Raw genomic sequence first — 15260 nt, forward strand, 5'->3', positions numbered from 1 at the left:
TTTGCTAGGTGGACCCCTGTAGATGCAGTAGAGATGATGACGTTTTGGGGTCTGGTGTTACATATGGGCATAGTTAAAAAGCCAGAAATTAGGCAATATTGGAGTACAGATGTTCTGTACAGCACCCCACTTCATCGTATGGCCATGACCCGGTCTCGTTTTGAGACGATCCTTAAATTTTTGCATTACAACGATAATGCACAGTGCCCACCCAGAGATGATCCCACCTTTGACCGGCTATTCAAAGTCAGGCCGGTCATTGATCATTTCAGCGCCAAATTTGCTGAGATGTACATCCCCCAAAAATTCATTTGTGTGGATGAGTCACTTATACATTTTAAAGGAAGGGTTAAATTCCGCCAGTACCTTCCCAATAAGAGGGCAAGGTATGGCATAAAAATGTATAAGCTGTGCGAAAGTACCTCAGGGTAAACCCACAGGTTTAGGGTATATGAAGGGAAGGACACAAGAATTGAACCGCCAGAATGCCCCCCCTCCCTCGTAGGTGTTAGTGGAAAGATTGTCTGGGATTTAGTGCACCCCTTCCTGGATAAAGGTTATCACCTCTATGTGGATAACTTTTACACCAGCATCCCCCTGTTTAAGGCCCTTGGTTCAAGAGGTACAGCAGCTTGCGGTACTGTGCGCAAGAACCAAAGAGGCCTCCCAAAAACGCACGTTGCCCAATTACTGAGAAAGGGTGAAAGCAGGGGAATATGCACCGAAAATATGTTGTTGGTCAAATATAAGGACAAGAGGGATGTCCTTATACTGACAACAATTCACGGAGACAGTACCACCTCCGTCCCTGTACGAGGTACCAGTACCCACACCTCAAAACCTAATTGTATCCTGGATTACAATAGGTACATGGGCGGAGTGGATCTTTCAGATCAGGTACTGAAGCCGTACAGTGCCCTGCGGAAAACAAAAATCTGGTACAAGATGCTGGCCGTGTATATCATCCAGATGGCACTGTATAACGCTTACGTGCTATTCCGTTCTACCGGCCAGAGGGGGACATTTATGCACTTTCAAGAGGAAGTCATAAAGGGCCTAATATTTGGGAACCAGCAGGCAGAGGGCCCCAGTACTTCTAGTACTGGCCCCAGTACTTCTAGTACTGGCCCCCGTATTGTATCAGGGCAGCATTTTCCTAACGAAATCCCCTCCACTGGAAAAAAGGGCAGGACACAAAAAAGGTGCAAAGTTTGCTATAAAAAGGGAATACGAAAGCAAACTATTTTCCACTGTGAAACTTGCCCCGACAAACCCGGCCTATGTATGAAGGAGTGCTTTAAAATATACCACACATCTATGGATTATTAGGTTCATCATTGCACCATGCTTCGGGGGTCTTGCTAATGCGACATAGCACCCACCATTCATTCCACCAGAATCTATGCTGCAAAATCCAAATATCACTCCTTCCCTTCTGAGTCCTGCCATGCACCCAAATGGTATTTTTTGGTCACATATGAGGCATTGCCGTACTCGGGAGAAATTGGGGCACAGATTTTGGGGTGCTTTGTCTCCTTCATTCCTTGTGAAAATGAAAAATTTTGAGCCAGAACTGCATTTTTGTGTAAAAAATGTAATTTTTCATTTTCACAGCCCAGTTGTACCACAATTGGTGAAACCCCTGGGGGTTTGAAATGTACACTATACCCCTAGATGAATTCCCTGAGGGGTGTAGTTTGCAAAATGGGGTCACTTGTGGGGGTGTTCCACTGTATTGGTGCTTCGGGGGTCTTGCTAATGCGACATAGCACCCACCATTCATTCCACCAGAATCTGTGCTGCAAAATCCAAATATCACTCCTTCCCTTATGAGTCCTGCCGTTTTTGGTCACATATGAGGCATTGCCGTACTCGGGAGAAATTGGGGCACAGATTTTGGGGTGCTTTGTCTCCTTCATTCCTTGTGAAAATGAAAAATTTTGAGCCAGAACTGCATTTTTGTGTAAAAAAATGTAATTTTTCATTTTCACAGCCCAGTTGTACCACAATTAGTGAAACCCCTGGGGGTTAGAAATGTACACTATACCCCTAGATGAATTCCCTGAGGGGTATAGTTTGCAAAATGGGGTCACTTGTGGGGGGGTTCCACTGTATTGGTGCTTCGGGGGTCTTGCTAATGCGACATAGCACCCACCATTCATTCCACCAGAATCTGTGCTGCAAAATCCAAAAATCACTCCTTCCCTTCTGAGTCCTGCCATGCACCCAAATGGTATTTTTTGGTCACATATGAGGCATTGCCGTACTCGGGAGAAATTGGGGCACAGATTTTGGGGTGCTTTGTCTCCTTCATTCCTTGTGAAAATGAAAAATTTTGAGCCAGAACTGCATTTTTGTGTAAAAAATGTAATTTTTCATTTTCACAGCCCAGTTGTACCACAATTGGTGAAACCCCTGGGGGTTTGAAATGTACACTATACCCCTAGATGAATTCCCTGAGGGGTGTAGTTTGCAAAATGGGGTCACTTGTGGGGGGGTTCCACTGTATTGGTGCTTCGGGGGTCTTGCTAATGCAACATAGCACCTACCATTCATTCCACCAGAATGTGTGCTGCAAAATCCAAAAATCACTCCTTCCCTTCTGAGTCCTGCCATGCACCCAAATGGTATTTTTTGGTCACATATGAGGCATTGCCGTACTCGGGAGAAATTGGGGCACAGATTTTGGGGTGCTTTGTCTCCTTCATTCCTTGTGAAAATGAAAAATTTTGAGCCAGAACTGCATTTTTGTGTAAAAAATGTAATTTTTCATTTTCACAGCCCAGTTGTACCACAATTGGTGAAACCCCTGGGGGTTTGAAATGTACACTATACCCCTAGATGAATTCCCTGAGGGGTGTAGTTTGCAAAATGGGGTCACTTGTGGGGGGGTTCCACTGTATTGGTGCTTCGGGGGTCTTGCTAATGCAACATAGCACCCACCATTCATTCCACCAGAATGTGTGCTGCAAAATCCAAATATCACTCCTTCCCTTCTGAGTCCTGCCATGCACCCAAATGGTATTTTTTGGTCACATATGAGGCATTGCCGTACTCGGGAGAAATTGGGGCACAGATTTTGGGGTGCTTTGTCTCCTTCATTCCTTGTGAAAATGAAAAATTTTGAGCCAGAACTGCATTTTTGTGTAAAAAAATGTATTTTTTCATTTTCACAGCCCAGTTGTACCACAATTGGTGAAACCCCTGGGGGTTAGAAATGTACACTATACCCCTAGATGAATTCCCTGAGGGGTGTAGTTTGCAAAATGGGGTCACTTGTGGGGGGTTCCACTGTATTGGTGCTTCGGGGGTCTTGCTAATGCAACATAGCACCCACCATTCATTCCACCAGAATGTGTGCTGCAAAATCCAAATATCACTCCTTCCCTTCTGAGTCCTGCCATGCACCCAAATGGTATTTTTTGGTCACATATGAGGCATTGCCGTACTCGGGAGAAATTGGGGCACAGATTTTGGGGTGCTTTGTCTCCTTCATTCCTTGTGAAAATGAAAAATTTTGAGCCAGAACTGCATTTTTGTGTAAAAAATGTAATTTTTCATTTTCACAGCCCAGTTGTACCAAAATTGGTGAAACCCCTGGGGGTTTGAAATGTACACTATACCCCTAGATGAATTCCCTGAGGGGTGTAGTTTGCAAAATGGTGTCACTTGTGGGGGGGGTTCCACTGTATTGGTGCTTCGGGGGTCTTGCTAATGCGACATAGCACCCACCATTCATTCCACCAGAATCTGTGCTGCAAAATCCAAAAATCACTCCTTCCCTTCTGAGTCCTGCCATGCACCCAAATGGTATTTTTTGGTCACATATGAGGCATTGCCGTACTCGGGAGAAATTGGGGCACAGATTTTGGGGTGCTTTGTCTCCTTCATTCCTTGTGAAAATGAAAAATTTTGAGCCAGAACTGCATTTTTGTGTAAAAAAATGAAATTTTTCATTTTCACAGCCCAGTTGTACCACAATTGGTGAAACCCCTGGGGGTTTGAAATGTACACTATACCCCTAGATGAATTCCCTGAGGGGTATAGTTTGCAAAATGGGGTCACTTGTGGGGGGGTTCCTAACTTTTAGCATCTTATGGTGCCTAGAAACCTACATGGTGCCTAAAAAATAATCTCATAAAAAGGAGGCTCCAAAATCAAGTAGGTGCTCCTTCTATTATGAAGCCTGTGGTTTGGTCAACGTGCACACTAGGGCCACATATAGGATATTTATGAAAACAAAAGAATTGGGGGAATCAATTTTTAGTCACATTTCTCTAGTAAAATCTACTGTGTTCCTTAGAAAAATGTATTCAAATTGAAAATCTGCAAAAAAAATTAAATTTTGAAATTTCACCTACACTTTGTTTTAATTCCTGTGAAACACCTAAAGGGTTAACAAACTTCCAAAATGCTGTTTTGAATACTGTGAGGGGTGCAGTTTTTGAAATGGCATCATTTATGGGGGTGTCTCACATACAAGTCCCTCAAAGTCACATCAGAACTGAACTGGTCCCTAAAAAAATCAGTGTTTGAAATTTTCTTGAAAATTTGAGAATTTGCTATTCATATTTTAAGCCTCCTAGTGCCCAAAAAAATTAAAAGGAGGTTGAAATAATGATGGAAACATAAAGTAGACATATGGTCTATGTTAGTTATTAACTATTTTGAGTGGTATGATTATTTGTCTCACACGCATAAAATTTAACATTTTGCAAATTGCAAAATTTTCAATTTTTTTACGACATTTTGGTATTTTTCACAAAAAAAAACAGACTGTATCGACCAAAATTTACCACTAACTTGAAGTACAATGTGTCACGAGAAAACAATCTCAAAATAACTGGGATAAGTAAAAGCAAAAAAAAGTTATCCCCACTTAAGTGATACATGTCAGATTTGAAAAAAAGGGCTCTGTCAGGAAGGCAAAAACAGGCTGCGGCGGTAAGGGGTTAAAGGTACAGGCTTGTATCATAACATTAAATGAGCTACAGCACTCCATTTTAATTATTGTTAGCATGTGCAACCTGGTCTCATGACATCTATCTATCTATCTATCTATCTATACACACACACACACATATATATATATATATATATATATATATATATATATATCAGGGTTGCCGACTCTCCCGAATTATGCGGGTGTCTCCCGCTTTTTCAGTCATCCTCCCGGTCTCACGGAAACTGCCCGTATCCTCCCGGTTTTTAAAGTCTGCACTCTGACATTTGTGAGTTGTGACTGCAGGTGCGCGTCACTGCGTGAGTCAATGAAGTGCCGGTGTCAGGTCCTGCAAGCGCGACGTCATCACACTGCTCTCCTAATAAATACCGGCCACCACGGGGCTCTGTGGGTAGCTGATGACGCGCTGGACGGAGAGCGGGAGCAACAGCGGCGTATGGAGGAGCAGCAGGCGGCAAGCAACAAGAGGCAGTGGTAAGAAGTCAGACCGAGCTGGCTGATTTAAAACCTCTGTCTTCCTCCCCGCTGCTTATTATTGCTCCGCTCCATTCCATCTCCAGGCCTCTATGCTGCTGCAGCAGTGTGCAGCTTCAATTGTGTTGTTGTGTTCCCCCCCCCCCCCTGCCACCTCTTTTGCTTCAGACTACAAGTCACAGTAATGGCGCGGACACCCCCCCCCCATGCGGCTACAGGTCTACTCTACCTGTCCCAGCAGAGCATCCCATTGGTGGCACTACAAGTCCCAGCAGGGAACCACCAGCTGCTATAGGATTACCTGTTAGAGTCTACTATGCAGTGGTGGCACTACAAGTCGCAGCATGGCACCAGCACCAGCTATATGATTACCTGTCAGAGTCTATTATGCAAAGGTGGCACTACAAGTCGCAGCAGGGCATCGCCAGCTATTAGGTCCGCCCCTGGCGATGCAAGGTCCCATGCCTTTTACTTTTCTCCCTGAAATTATTTTTCAAAAGTAGGCAACCCTGATATATATATATATATATATATATATATATATATATATATATATTATACACATACATACACAAACACACACACACATGGGTGCAGGACTTTTTCATCTTTTTTTTTACTTGCTTTTTATTTATTTTTTGCTACACACACACACATGGGTGCAGGACTTTTTCATCTTTTTTTTTACTTGCTTTTTATTTATTTTTTGCTACATGTTATTTGGGAACTGTTTTTGAATTCAAAAAGATACGTTTCCTGTAAATTTGTAAAAGAAAAACAAAATGAATCACTATGAAATGCATCACGTAGGACACTTTAACTACTAATAATAGTGACCTAATTTTTTTTAAACCCTATTTTTTTTAAATCCATTTTGTAGGATGCATAGGTATTTAACATCTGTTAGCATACTCCATATAGAACCACGAACCCTATTTTACATTCCTACTTAGATCCTAACTTGAAGTTTATGAACTGTGTAGAAAATACCTTCCCATGGTTTCTGGTTACATTTTTGGGGGAGGGGACTGAAATAAGCCTTGCACTATTTATCCTAGCTTTGTATTCTTAGACGGAACCCAATACATAGATCTCTAGATTATATAGTCATTAAGTCACATACATCCAATACATAAATGTTGTAAAACACAATATGTTGGTTCAAAAGGATGCATGGTTTTCAAGTGGATGTGACTCACTGCAGGAATACTGTGTAACGTGAATCATTATTTTGTAAGTTGAGTCCTGAGTGACTCTATGATTAATAGGGAGTTACCTCCCAAGAATAAACTTCCATTAGAGGTGGCAGATGCTAAAACAGTAGGAATGTCAAATATGTTAATTTGATTTATTACTATCCAGAGAATATAAATAGATGTTCCAATAGAAGCAGGGGTTTAATGCAAGGCTACAGCCAGATTGGTTTCATAGGTAGCAATAAACGAAAATACACACTACAGATAATAAGTCCAACAAAAATGTAATATGAACTCAGGGGTAGATGTATGAAGCAGTGATAAAGGGAGAAGTGATAAAGTGCCTGGTACTTTATCACTGGCCAATCAGCGCCTGACTGTCCCTATTTAAACCCATCCTGTAACTTAACAGTCAGGAGCTGATTGGCCGGTGATAAAGTACCAGGAACTTTATCACTTCCTCTCCCTTATCACTGCTTCATACATCTACCCCTCAATGCTTTTGAATGACATCATACAAGTGCTGTGCTTTTTCCAGCAAGAACAAATCATGGTCGAGTGAATAGCGCATACATTGCTCTGTGCTAGAAGGTGCAATCTTACCCTTCACGTTTGGTGCTTGTTCTCAGAACACATTGCATCCAATGTCTTAATTTACTATTTTAAATAATACACGAAATTCATACCTCCCACTGTCCCAACCATGGGTGCTAATGTCCCGCGGGCAGGGATGGCAGTTGGGAGCAACCGGTGATCGCTAAAGAGATGCCGTGGATTGTAAGCATAATTCTCCATACAATAGTATTCCAATGAATGTTTTCATTTATATTAATAAAATTAATTAATCCTTTAAACACTATATTATGGCCCTTATTCTGGTTCACTTGCAAAGGCAAACTCCTTCTCAAATGGACAAAACCATGTGCACTACGGGGGGCAGATGCAACATGTGCAGAGAGTTGGCGGATGTCAATGTTAAATAAATAAACACACTGGGAATAAGGCCAGTAGGTAAGGGTTTTATAAATAGTTCTGGTTTGGTACTACTTGGTACCTACTTAGTAAGAAGTAGGAAGGACTTTAGAGGTGTGAAGCGAAGTGGAACGGGCGAAAACCATAATACCAGGGGTACTTGATACTGGTATTAGGCTGAGAACTGGTATGTACAGGTGGTTCTGAATGTTGCTGGAACAGTAGGTCATAGGCTGGATCCTGGATTGGGTCCAGTAGTACTGGATGCTGCTGCGAAAGAGGACTTTAGCCTGGACACCAGGCTTTATGTAAGAGGGTGGTGTACCTTATAGTGGACATTTATTATTGCTGGTCAACATCTTCTATCTTCAAATTGCATAAAGAATATAAATTACTGTAGTTATTCCTGAAGTGACAATCACGAAAAATTCACAGGATTCATCCATCATGACTACAATTGGTAGATTAGAATAATTCATTTGAGGCCTCTGATACATGTGTTGGGAACACTAGGATTAAGGGGGTTATTCTGGTTCACTTCTTCTGGCAAATTCCTTCTTAGATGGACAAAACCCTGCATGGGGGCAGATGGAAAATGTGCAGAGAGCATTAGATTTGGGTGAGTTATTTTGTTTCTGTGCAGGGAAAATACTGATTCCTTTATTTTTACACTGCAATATAGATCTCACTTTGAAGTAAAACCCCACCCAAATCTAACTGTCTCTACACAAGTCACATCTACCCCACCTGCAGTGCACATGATTTTGTCCATCTAATAAGGAATTGGCCAGGAGTGAACCAGAACAACCCAAGTCTTAGATGCGTAACATGCCACACAAAAAGAGGTCTTCAACTTGTGACTTTAGAGTAGCCAAGTCTGGGGACAAGCCACTCCATTCACAAAAAGTTTAGATGAAGGAACATAATACACAGGAAAAAAGGAAATAAATTTCAGAACTATAAATGCAATTATTGGGGCACAGGGTGCCCACAGGTTGAATGCCTGACATGGTCAGCAACAACACTAACACAAAAGCAATTCACACAGCAATGTTTGCGGTCAGTACTTTTATTTTACTGTATTGTTTATGTGTGAGTCTATATGGAACATTGTTACACAGCTTAAGAGTATAATATTAAAATCTATATACTTCAGTTGTCCTTAATTCTGGCAATAGGTGTAAACCCAAAATAGATTTCAGAAGCCCTCTACCTGTTTTGAGGTACCAGTGCTAAACATAGAAATGGTAAAATTATATTCATCGCTCCTTCCTGGGTATCAAGATTTTTCTAAAACCACATACAGTAATTGTACAAAGAAAACAATGTAGAAACTTCTATAAAAGAAAATGGCAAAAACCATGTTTATTTAGGGCATAAATGCAAGCACAGACTAATCATCCAGGACATTTTTAATCCCTACTTTTGGAAATGTATTTATAGCTTCAAACAATCTATAAACTACCTTCTTGCTTGGGTTCTGACTTGGTCAGCCTTTGGTCCAAACAGTTCACGTTTTCCAGTTCTTCGCACAGAATCACAAATAAAATAATTAGCTCAATCTGTGAATCTTTTAAAATGTGTAATAAACACAGCTGTATACCTGCAAAACATAAAATGTTTGGGGTCCCGAGGTCAGAGTTCTTCAACCTAAGTAAAGAGGAGGGTTGGAGCACCGGGGATTTCGACACAGGTTAAACCGTTCACACTGAAACAAAACCTGTTAAAAGGCAAATTACCGGGTTGACATGCTTGACCCGGGAATTTGCCTAGCAGTGAGAACAGAGTATCAGAAATATATAATCAGACTAAAGCCCCGTACACACGGGGAGATATATTGCTCAGCCATATATTGCTAGCAATATATGGCTGAGCAATAGATCGCTCAGTTTCGCCTTTTCAACAGCGACCAGAGATGGTCGCTGATGAAAGGGAGCCTCTGCCGGCGGTGCCGCAGAGGTAATCAGCTGGTCGCAAGCTCCTGCAACCACCGATAAGAACGGGGCTGAAAACGGGAGCGCACACCAGGCGATTTATCGCCGGGGCACACTCCCATCACTGGCAATATGGTCGCCTGCGACCATATTTCCAGCGATTTCAGCCCCTATCGCCCCCGTGTGTACACAGCTTAACCCTCCAAGCTGGATAATAGAATCAGGGAAAAAGTGATCTGGAAAGCTGCAAAGAGGCCTACTGCAACTTTCAAGGACTTGTAAGGCTGGTCATTCTTGTGCTTGTTGGATTATATAAGTGGCAAAAAAGCAACCACTTCAGAAAAAGTGCGCCACTTGGCAGATTTTACTGCCATGTGGCAAAAGGTCAGATGAGAGCAATATAGAACTTTTGGGCTTGAGCTATATTGGGTCTTCCTCAAACACAGCACATCACCTGTAAACATATATACCAGGAAGCATGGTGGCTACATTATGTTGTGGGGATGTTTTTCTTTAGCAGGGGCTGGGCAATTGGCCAGGATTGAAGGGAAGATGGATGCTACCAAGTACACTCAAATTGTAGAGGAAAACATACAGACCTCTGCTGGACAGCTAACGATTGGTAGAAAGGTTAAAAAAAATTCCACCCAGAGACCCTAAACTTACCACCAAGAAAGTAACATAGTGGCTTAAATACAGTATGGTGAATGTCCTTTAGTAATCAAATCAAAGCCCTAACCTACATCAGATAAATAAAATGTGGATGGACTGGTCGATCAATGCTCACCATGAAATTTGTCTGAAATTAAAAGTTCTGCATGGAAAAATTGGCAAATTTTCCTCTTGTAGGTGCTCAAAGATAGTAAAGACGTATCAGGGTACAGAGAGATATCTATAAGTGCAACAAAATGTGGTTTCAAGGTGTATTAATTCAAGTAATTGAGAAACTTTACTATTTTGTTATTCTTAATATTTTACTAAATATTTAGACCTGTTGCCTTCATTTTTATTTGATATAAAGCTAGAAAAAGTTTATTTCCAGTGTGTAATGTGTCAAAATCCAACATCAGTTTTTAATTCCAATTTTTATATACATTTTGTAGACCTGAGGATTGGCAATACCAATTTCTCATTGACCAATTCACCGAAACATACTATGAAGGAAAGGGATATATTCATATTCTCTGGCTAGTTGTCACCTCTCTTTTCTGTGGTATATGAAACCGGTTTCCTTAACACTTCTTCATAGCGGATGTCACTTCCAGTTTTGGTCAGGTTGAATCTGCCATAAGCATTTTGGATATAGAATAATTCTGTATTTTGCAATATTTGCATACCATAATGAGATATTTTAGGCATAGGAACCAAATCTAAACCATACAGGATTTAAAGTTTCACATACAAATGTAGCCAGAATTATCGTTGCTGTTCCGATCGTTACAATTATGGCGATTAGTGCAAATTTTATCATTATGCGTATCTAACTCCCACAGCTCATAGAAAAGCATTGAATTGCAATGTCGCAGAGTGGCAATTCCACGTGCCAAACAGCCATACCACAGCACTGATGAGCGTGGCTACATTTGGACATTTAGCGTGAAGCTAATATTTACGTAATTGTCACAAAATTTGTGTGCACTGAATCTTCAGAAAGCAAAGTGTCACTTTTTCCGTTGTGCTCAAATATTTTTGAATTCCGGGATAGTTTGAATATTGGATTATTGTATATTGCCGAGTCGTCAATATACAATAATCAAATATTGTATATTGCCGAGTCGTCAATATACAATATTGGATTATTGTATATTGACGACTCGGCATTTATTTCTTGATTACCACTTTATTTGTATATACTCTATGACAAGCCAGAAGGACGATGTTTGGCATACTTCTACAGTATCACTATTTCTTTCACTTTGAACCACAGTTGAGTATGCTAGATTATATCCTTATATATCAATCAGTCTAGTGGCCAAATGTAATTGAGTATGTTTTGATTGCAGCTTTAATAAAAAAATAAAAAAAATAAAACAAGAGAAACCTCTTCCAAAAAGATCTCACTTTCTGATTCTCACACCCTATTACATTTGGCTCAAGGTTTGGTTTAACCCTTTGAGTGCCATGTAATTTTGTCAAAATAGGTGTAAATCTTGCTAAGAAAACATTTTTATTCCTCATAGGGACCGGTTTACCTTATATAGGAAATATAATCTTTTTGTACACAACATTGTTTTATTTGAATTTATATACCAAATGTGAGTGCCGCTGACAATCTTAGCAGATATTTTACACCGCTCACAGCTGTTAGCACTCAAAAGGATAAAAACCTGTTTTTATTAAAAAATATATTGCACTGAAAAACTTACCTTTAGTAGAAAGAGAAATTCATCCACCTTTAAGAACATTTCTTTTTTTTCACTCCTTTGTAGACTGCTACTGTATAAGGTTTAATTGGCCAAAGTGTTAACAAATATATTTTTGGTTACTGGTTTAATCAGTGGATAGAACTTGGCATTGTCTATGCCCGGTGTGTGCCCACTCCCCAACAACATCTGATTACTCTGCAGAATTAAAATAAAAAAAGTTTATTCAGACCTGATCGCAAAGCACATTTTACCAAATGGAGAAAAGCAGTGTTGCACTGCAGGCAGGGCTGGTGCGAGCTGTCTCAGCACCCTAGGCAAAACTTCAAACCCCCCCGGGAGACATTTCTCTCCCCCACCCTCAACATAGCCGGGGACTCCCACTCCCAGGTTTCGTCAGAGGCTGCTGGAGCGGAGTCCTCTCTCCCCCGGCGGGTGTAAGCTCAACTATTCCCTGCTGGGAATAGCTGCTAATACTTGGAGCTGCTTTCTGCTCTCCTCGGGCAGGAGTGCTGCTGCAGCTCACTACCACCCTCCAGTGGCCGGCCTAGAGGTGGCACCGGCCCTGACTGCAGGTGGTGCAAATATAACATGTGCAGAGAGCTAGATTTGGGTGAGTTATTTTTTTTTCTGGGCCGGGTAAATACTGGCTGCTTTATTTTTATGCTGCAAATTAGATTTCAGTTTGAACACACCCCACACAAATCTAACTCTCTCCACACATTTTACATCTTCCCCACCTGCAGTTCAGCAGGATTTTGTCCAGTTGCAAAAATAATAAAAAAAAAAAAAATATATATATATATATATATATATATATAGAAAGGGACAAAGGCACTCAGAGGCTTGAAGATGGTGAAAAAACTGGAGGAATTTTATTCCATAGCCTGTCTACGTTTTGGGGGTCATGCCCCCGTCGTCAGGACAAAAAGGCAAAGGTAACCTTTGCCTTTTTGTCCTGACGACGGGGGCATGACCCCCGAAACGTAGACAGGCTATGGAATAAAATTCCTCCAGTTTTTTCACCATCTTCAAGCCTCTGAGTGCCTTTGTCCCTTTCAAAACTTGTGCATGGATGTCTGTGTGTTGACACAGACCATCGACTTACGGCAACAGAGCAAGCCACTCTGCACCGCAGCTCACTTAAGCCCTGAGTGACGGGTTCATCCTTTCGTATATATATATATATATATATATATATATATATATATATATATCTTTGCAATCAGGTCTAATAACCCCCATAGTTTGTTACTTACCAACATGCACCAGCTAGGGCATTTGTTTAGTGTTAACTGAAAAGCTTAAATGGCCCAATTCAAAGGTAGGGTAACCACACGCAATGCTGTGGTTTGTGCAGTTGAGAAATAATGAGATACTGTGTACGCAAAAAACATCCATCATAATCTTATGCGACACGCATTAAGCTGAGTGTATGCACAAATACTCTTTTAGAATGTAAGCTCTGATGGGCAGGGCAAGAAATTATATATTTACTATATTTTTTTTTTTTAAGTGTCTGGATTATTCTGGATTGTCGTAGTTTAACAAGCGCAGTGCCAAATTTTCAGCATAACAATGGCCCTTATTCTGGTTGGTGCGGTAATATCCGCGTGCGTTCGTGCCGCCGATGTTTTGTGTCTGCGCATGTGCAGAGGCGTCTCTGCGCATGTGCGAGCGGAACGCACGGCAACATTCCGCATGAAATGTGTACACTACGAACAGGGGGTGGAGAGGGGCGTGAAGGGCTGTTTGGGCTCATTACCATATGTTTACACCCCGCGTTTCATGGGCGTTCCCATGCAAACGCTGGGCGTACGTATGGTAATGCGGCCGTGACGCATGTGTAGGGGGCGGACATATGCCATCGCCGGATGTCAGCTGCCTGCCCAGATCCCTGCTTTTGCACGGAGAAATGCCCGTGTGGTCTGAGGTTGCGGGAGCTGCCTGGCCACTCGGTCCTGCATTCGATGGTCTGCGACCATCGAATGATGGGGGAGGTTCCCTGAGATGGAGGAGGTGTATTCATCAGAAATACACGTGCGGTCCGTTCGGCCAGCTTCTTACCGCGTACGGACGGAGTTGGCGATCCGTATGGAAGGCGGGGTTTAGGATGCACGGTGCTGGCCGCATATTTGGATCCGGCCGCACCGATCAGAATAAGGGCCTATATTTTGAACATAAAATAACCAATATTTTTGACCACTCATTCCCCCAGCTAGTGTGATCAACATATTGGGGGAAATTTACTAAAGGAAATTTGTAAAAAATAGGTGTATTTGTATTTAGAAATACACTTATTTTTGACATTTACTATCCCGAAAATACGGCAATTCGTATTGATAGCACATCAATACGAATTGCCGTATTTTCAGGATAGTAAATGTCAAAATTAAGTTTATTTCTAAATACAAATACACCGATTTCTTTACAAATTTCCTTTAGTAAATTTCCCCCTTTGAGTCATCCTTCAATATTCTCTCCAGACACGTCCCACCGTGTCTCTAGTTTCTTTACCATTTCCTCATCATATTTGTGGTCCAATGGAGTGCTGTGTTTTGGGCAGTTATGCCCGATTCATACACTGGGGGGGAAAAGGATTGGTGTCAGAATTCACCGGAGGTGTGAGATGCCAACAGAACTTGGATTTCTTGAAGCAGCACTCATTTACACTGCAAAACCATGCTAAATGTTGACCTAGTATACCTCATCCAACTAATTTGACAAATTTGCCATTTTTGTGCAATATCTAAATCTCTACATCTACTATATGTATGTGTATGAACACAACCACACCAGAACCCAGTGGTTCCCAACCTTTTTTCTCTCCCATACCCCTTGATTAGGCTTTTAATTTATAAGTACCCCTCCTCTCAATTTGAAATTTCCACAGTACTTCTTCCACCCATGTCAGTGCGGGGCAGATGTTCACAGGTAGCTCTCAGTGAATTGCTGGTTGGGCAAAAGCACGAGGAGATGCCGATGACGCTGCAGATGAAACTGGAAATGACACAACGGGGCTTGTTTCCATGTCAATGGTAGACTTACCATCGGGAGACTTTTTCTTCTTCCGCCATTACCAATATTATTTCCAAGTACCCCCAACTGGTCTGCAGAGTACCCCCAGGGGTACTAGTACCCCAGGTAGGGAACCACTGCTCTAACCTCTAGTCTAGTTTTCTATTTACTACTTTCATCACATAACATAGAAGAGAGCAGTTGTTAAAGGCACAAATAAAATATGTCAGAGAAGATATGGGAGTAGATGGCAATACAAGATGTGAAAGCCAAAAACACTATATATGTATATGACCGTTCAACCTGAAAACACATTTTTTTCTTTATAAATGTAACA

At 41.5% G+C, this 15260-nt stretch overlaps 1 protein-coding gene across 1 annotated transcript in view; it reads left to right on the top strand.

The window, feature by feature from the left end:
• The window catches only part of CHCHD7 (coiled-coil-helix-coiled-coil-helix domain containing 7), a 125631-nt gene that overhangs the window by 40471 nt on the left and 69900 nt on the right, over positions 1-15260 (top strand). The gene's annotated exons all lie outside the window — the stretch shown is intronic.

Source organism: Crinia signifera, chromosome 5 (assembly GCF_055691185.1).
Source record: "Crinia signifera chromosome 5, ASM5569118v1, whole genome shotgun sequence".
NCBI classification, from domain to species: Eukaryota; Metazoa; Chordata; class Amphibia; order Anura; family Myobatrachidae; genus Crinia; species Crinia signifera.